General features: G+C 33.4%; 1 protein-coding gene across 1 annotated transcript in view; it reads right to left on the bottom strand.

Moving 5' to 3' along the window:
• LOC105199815 (synaptotagmin-7) overlaps positions 1–1769 on the bottom strand; it is a 248139-nt gene extending 246370 nt beyond the window's left edge. Inside the window, exon 1 of the mRNA XM_039452056.1 lies at positions 1177–1769. The gene's annotated coding sequence lies outside the window, so the exon portion shown is untranslated. The remainder of the gene's footprint in view (positions 1–1176) is intronic.
• Positions 1770–7561: the final 5792 nt, after the last annotated feature.

Genomic DNA, 7561 nt, shown 5'->3' on the forward strand with positions numbered 1-7561 from the left:
CGCATGACCTAACAATTTTTATCTAATAGTTTTATTTAGATCAGCCAACGTCATCTGCGATGTGTAATATTTTCTCTTAATGTTCAAAACTTTTATATTAACTCTTGTAATAATAAACAAAGGCGGAAAGCCACTAAACATTTCTAACGAACAGAAGGGACGTATATTCAAAAAAGAAGCAGAAGAGAAAATTAATGGCACAATGTAAAGTTTGTAATAAATTTTTGCAAATCACTGCTATTAATCGCCTTAAAAATTACAGGGATATTATTTTATACAGTTTTCATCATAATTAATAAGTTCAACTTAAAGCACGTATGTAATATTGAAAATCAATGAGAAAATTACGGCATAATCAGATTGGCCCGTATGTATTTTAAAATTAAATTTACGTGATCAAAGTAAAAACATGTCATAGCAAATGACAAAAATTAATGCTAAATATTTATATACTCTACTTACATTTTTAATATTAATTTTTGCTTTTAATTAATGGATTGCATTTTTACAGAGTAGTGAATGAATGATTGAGGTTACATTATATCATACAAGTTGATCCGCATAACACGTATAAAACTTTTAGAATGCGTATCAAAGCCAATCCTGCCTACAAGTGCAACACGAAGGAAGTCGTGTAATAAAAGTCGGTTTGTCTCTCGTGACACATAAACGTGTTATATATTTACTAGATCGGTAGTTAAGGATCAGGTGTCGAATTTATTGTCGCCGAAATCTACGGCCTTGACACTCGCGGTATCGAGTCGAACGTCGAACGAATGCGAAGCATCAAGCACTCGGGGGATACTAGTAAAACCAATCGAATACGAATTGGCTGCAACCAGTTTCAAAATAATGAGTCTTCGATCATATGATACGTTCAAATAGCTGCAAGGTACACCGAGTATCCGAGACCAGTCGGGTACCGACGGTTTCGGTTACTCCGATCGCACGGAAGAGAATAAAGGTTCACTTTTCTGTCGCCAGGTTTAGCCTCAAGCCGAAAACCTTGAACTGTCGCAATTACCCGCGTCCAAGTCGGATTCGGTCGGCGGGAGCGGATTTGGATCGAAGATCGAGTATCCAAGGGGGGGAGGGGAAAGGAGTACTCGAGTACTCGCACACCCCCGCGGCTAGCGGCGCAGGCGAGACGAGGAAATTTTACTTAGGGATACTCACGGAAATGGGGTACGCGCACCGGCCGCGGCTCGCCGATGAAGGGGCACCAGCGTTCACTTGGCGCGGGTGCACGTTTTTCACGGTCAACACCTCGGGATACACTCAGGCGGCGCACGACGTCTCGCTGCGTATCATGATGATCGACGGAGACTGACAATCACGGGAGTAGTCCTCGCGGTGAACCGCGCGCTACCGGGGACCAAGAGGGAAGGCGACCGCCGGACGGGTCGCGATTCTGATGGCGCGACGGACCAAGCGATGGAGGCGTTCGGTGGAAGATAGGGTGGCTCACCGAAAGGAAGAAAGGGACAACGAGAGAGTGAGAAAGAGGCGGCGAATAACAGAAAGAAAGAGAATAAGAAAGAGAGGGAGAAAAAGAAAGAGAGAGGGAGGGAGGGAGAGAAAAGAGAGAAAGAGAGAGGATGAGAGAAAAAGAGCAGAGAGGGGTGAAAGTGTGCCAAATTGACTAATTACGACCGGTCACTGCTTGTATTACGAGAAGAGATATAAGGAGAGGATACCCGATAGTGGGACTAGATTGATAGACAACCGCGTGGCAGCTAGAGTCGCGACGCACTGCTGCTTCGCGGCTTGCGAAACCCCCACCATAGGTTTTCACGAGCTTGCTCTCGCCCCCACTCACCCCCGCGCGCACGGTCAACCCCCACCTGGCCACCGGCGCACCAGCCGAACTACGGGCACCTCGCAAAGCTGCCGCCGACCACCACACCCCCGCGACTTGCACACGACTTGTTTGCCCCCGAAGGTTTCGCTCTTGCAAACGGCGCGGCCCTAGCAAAGCGCGGGAGCGGAAAGTCGAATTCGTACGACCTCTTATTCGCCCCCGATCCGGCGCGGCAGCCCCGCACAACACCCGAGTCGTAAAGCGACTCACGTACATACGGTAAACTTTCTATCGTAACGCGCGGTAAATGAGATGAGAAAGGATATATCGCTCATTTGCCAGAACTTAAAATGACGAAACTTAAAATTGGTGTTTTTGAATTGTGCGCAAGGAAAGGACAGATCTTTGGAATCCTCCCAAGATAAAATATCTCTTGCTCATATAAGAAACGATCTTATGTGTCCTTATACATACATAATCATCCTAAGTAATTTAAACTCATATAGGTATATTTAAATCAGTTTATGTAGCATTGTGATCTGATCATATATATTATCCTATATGACTGTATAAGTTCATATTTGATTATATATTTTTAGTTGAAAGTATACGTAATACATGTTTGATAAATAATACGATTAATATATTTATTTATAAGAACAATATGTAACATATTTTACATAACAATTTTCATAAATTATTATACGTAATTTCACCGTTTGTTATAAAAATAATCTAGATCAAATGATAATTAATACTAAATGTTAAACTCGTAAGAGTCAGACGGTATATAGTACGTTAGTAAAATGCCGTGTCACAAGAAAATGTTATTTGTAGTACATATGTATAATGTTATATACAAAATTTTAAAAATAGAAAATACTTTTAAACAATTAAACGTCGTAGTAAAAATATATTATATAATAATTTTTTTATTTCTGTAACAAATTGTAATTTTATTATTCAAATATCTTGAAGTTTATAGAAATGGTAATAATACGCTAGACGACAGCGAACAAACTTATCGATTGATCCAAAAGTATATGTTCATATACATATATGATTACACTTGATCGTGTAAATATACTTTTGCATGATCAGATGTGATAATACACAAGAATATAAGACCATACATGGCTATAAAACTCACACTGAAATATAATTTATAAGAATAATATAATTTTATATTTTCATATATAATCTTATATGATTACTCAAGATTATACTTTCATTTTTTATATGACTATTTTTAAACATTTATTAATATGAATAAGAGGTATTTTACTCGGATTAATACTGGTAGAACTACGTAATTTAGCTTCTAAAATTGAAAAAAAGAATGAAAAAAGAAAATTTTGCACCAAGAGTATTATAAGTAGAAAAGGTGGTTTGTAAAAGTTTATTTTTATCATAGTTGAGAATTCAGTGCATGAATGAAAAACTAATGATTCTTTTATTCCATTACAATCAAATACGCCAAAATTGTATTTAAAAATAATATTTTAATATTTTAATGATTCAAAACATTCAAAGTCATTTTTTGAAAAATCTTGTTTTTCGAGTTATGTTCTAGCAAATCACACCTCAAAACATTACCAAAAATATAAAAATTTTATAGATTGTTTTATTAAGTTTATATACAATTTACGCAATTCTTTTATTGCTTTAAAAATGATTTAATTTTTTAATTGCTCTTGATTTCAATCGCATTTTGCAATAGTAATTTGCAAATTTGATGACAAAAAGTAGTGTTACAAATTAAATCAACAATGTACATACATATACTAATTTAATCTTTTTTATACATATATTAATCAATTTTAGCTAGTATTGTATAGCCAAAACTTTTTTAAAGATAAATAACAGTACTTGCCTAATTAAATAAGTATTCGATAAATTTTAGGGTAATAAATAATTGTTATTAAACTGCAGAATATTTACTAAGCGTAAGTATCATATTTATGATTTTTAGTTTACCCTATTCATTCTTAAGTAAATTACTAATTTTGAAATAATTAATTTATACAATAAACCATAGAAGCTCTCTTAATTTCAATATCAATAGAATGATATTGAAATTAAGAGAACTTCTGTACTTTATTGTATAAATTAATTGTCTCATATTTCTATAGATATTATCAATATCTATAGAACGTAAAATTTGTATTTTGGATCATTTTTTATTGAAACATACTATATATCTAATACATTATTTAAATTATTTTATATATAATATTAATAAATATCAGTATTATTTTTAAAAAAATTATATTATTGCAAAAACTAAATTATATTAAGAATAAAATTTGGCAATATCACATTAAGTAATGAGATTAGTCATCCTGACTTGGCGATCACTACTGTAACGTTTAGAAATTACATTTTCATTAGTGGTGGTACATGCATGTAGTGCATATTTTATTTGCAGTTGTGCATTGTTGCCAAGTTTCAAGTGATACTTATCAACAAGAATTTTCTCAAAATTTATATATTAGAGATCAATTCTTTCTTAAATTACGCAGTGAACTGATTATACTTCACCATACTCTGTGTATTCACTGAAAATTCTAGTTTACATTAATTTGTTTTTTTCATTTTATTCTTGTTAGTATAACAGATAATGTGATAGACAAACGATCTATACGTGCACTGTTCGCTATAAGAACACGTGTTACGGGCAAGCATATTTCATAATAATTTTCTTTATGAAAACAGTACGGTAAATTGACTTCAAATTTCACATATAGAAACAAAATACATTAATCAACTGTTTATAAATTATTACTATGGCAATGATATTATCTTCGAAATTCTATCATGCAGCCTTGGGACCGGTTAATATTAAATTACGTGGTAAACTGTCCAATGATTAAATATCTATGTATACGTAGACATGTGTGGTTGTGTAGATATATACATTTATCAATTAGATAGATAATCTACCACTTAATATTTAGTTTATCCGGAGATGGAACAATCGGCTCTTATCCGCGCTAAGTACGAGATTGGGTTCCGGTGCAAAATCGATAAAAACGGTACTTGCAGGTCGAGCTTCCACTCATCTCATGAAAAGAAATAAAGGCAATTTTTATTTTATTATTTTTTTTTACCTTTTTTTTTTAACTTTTGTGCCCCAGAATGTGATATGCATTTTTACATTGCGTTCTTCTTTTTTAAATTCTGGCTTTGATTTTTTTAATCTCTCGGAGGCAAATTTTGTGGTGCTCTGTATTTTGCACGCAACTGTTTGTTATGCTCTTTCCCCTTTACAGAGGATAGAATATGTAGCCAATATTACAACATTTTTTTTTCATTTTGAGTTATTGTCTCTGTAACAACAAATTTTCATTTTCTTTATAGGTTTTAGTTTATATTTTACGTTATACGTTATTTTATATGATATTCTATGTTACTTTATTACATTACATGTGTCATATGAACGATATTTAACGTCATATAATTTACTTCTGCAATAAAATTGCGCTTGGATAAGAGCGCGACATTTAGGGTCCACTACGGGTCTGTTATTGACACATTAGTGGATTGACACCACGGCCATTCACAACCGCTTTGCATTCCAACGATGCCGTTAAAGGATTAGACTGAATGCTGTACACGGCCGAATACGAGCGTTAAATCGTAAGTTTAACTATGTTAGCCCGGGAAGAAAATGGGGAAGCTTAGAGTGGTATTCCGATCTTCAATTCAACAGTTCTGCCAAGAATACTTGACTATTAAATAGTTTTCGCAAGGCACTAACTCTCCCTTCCGCGTGCTAATTTTGTATTCTTAACTCAGAGGATACTTAACATACTTTAATCGAAGTTGTAGCAAATAACATTAGAATAAGAAGGCATTCAGCATTAGGCTTAAGTATACAAGATGAAATAACAATTTCAAACGAGTGTTTTACCTGCAAAAATTTTGTCACATTAGTACAAATTAGAATGAAAAAGTTACATTAACAAGTACACGCAAAGCACATTAGTCACGTTAATCTTTTTTTTCTATAAAACACAAGCTTATTAAAATAATTGTAAAAACAATAATATTTTTTGATAGCTAAATATTTAAAATAAAATAATATTACAAAATAAAATGTGAGCTAATCACATAAAATCTGTAAATATAACACAATTAATATTTAACACGACAATCGATAATAACAAACATTAATTAAATTCAATGGCAAATGAAAGCCATAAATGTTGATAACAAATGCCAAAAATAAATAATGTATTTCGTTCACGTGTTAAGCTTACTTCGCTTTTCAAAGGGGATGATGTAGTGATCAGAAGCTGTCGACAAATTCTCGAGACCGAGATTGCTGCTTTAAAATTCTCTTGCACTGACACGAGCTACGAAGAGTAAAAGTTGGATGCTACGGCCTCGTTTAATCGCATAACGGAGTGAGCGAGAATAAGGGAGTAAATGGAAGTCGCAGGCAGGCTCGTTTAATCCTTGGCCAAGATTTAACCTACAGGTTAGTCTGATTTGCACTTAACAACCTGATCAAGGCTTAACAGAGCTGATCAGCCTTAACAACTCACTCAACTTGATCATACGTTTGCTTTGGGGCTACTAATTAAACAGGTTTGGGGCAACGAATTGATCAATCTTGAAATTTCAATTGGGTTTGGCGAAGACCACTTCCCAAAATCTATACTTCGATCGCGCTGTCTCACTGAATGAAACGAGCAATAAATCCCCCATTTCGCTTCGTGGAGAATATAAAAGTATACAGACAACAGACATACAGAATAGAGATTTGCCGGCAACTCCAATTGCAAATCTTGTTTTTATTTCTTTTCCTTAGTCACATTTTGCAAGTCCGATAAAACAAACCAATAGACAATTTACATTATAATATAATATTATACATTGACAAGTCTTGATAAAAACTAAACTTGATTATATCACGCTTCATTTCTTTATAATTACTTTTAATTAAATTGTTTCGTCGAATAATGCTGCTTTTATTCGGAATTTTTCTATTAGATACTTTCTAAGATTACGTTATTTATTAAAACTTGAGTTTTTTAACAAATTCAACTTATATGTAAAAATTGGAAAAATTTATCTTGGGGCGAGCGAATGGTAATCGAATTTGGCATAGACGTATATCACATTCCAACTGAGATACCGCAATTTCAAATTGCAAATATTTTTCTCTGAACGAATATCGATGTATGAGAAACACGGCCATATCATAAAATATCTTTCTTCATCCCTTTTTTATTTTTAACGATGTCTTTTTGTGCTTTATTAATCGTCATTCTGCATGGCCTTGCACAGATATCCTTTTCTGTCAAGAGTAACGGCTAGGTTAATCTAATATCGAATAATGTAATATTCCAGCGACCGACGCAGCGACACAGTATGTTACACAAGTTTCAATGAAAATCAAATCCAATGTAATTTCTTCAACATATTGAGACAATTTTCGACATAGACAATTACGTAATCAGATTATTGCACGATATTGCAATACCGTAACCGAGTACATATTCAATCTTAGATCTTAGACTTTATAAAGGTTATTATTTTTAACATTTATTTGAACAATAATAATTCGTATGAAATTTCTATAATGCAGTTCAACAAAGAAATAATAGAACAAAACTAATTTTTTGTAATTTTAAACTCTAAATATAAATCCGGTTTGTAAACTTTGTTGCTTCACAATTTTGAGAAAATTGCAATTAAAGTTGTAAAAAAGAATTATTTTAACATACTGTTATTTTATAACTATGATGTTTA

This window comes from Solenopsis invicta, chromosome 7 (assembly GCF_016802725.1).
Source record: "Solenopsis invicta isolate M01_SB chromosome 7, UNIL_Sinv_3.0, whole genome shotgun sequence".
Classification (NCBI taxonomy): Eukaryota; Metazoa; Arthropoda; class Insecta; order Hymenoptera; family Formicidae; genus Solenopsis; species Solenopsis invicta.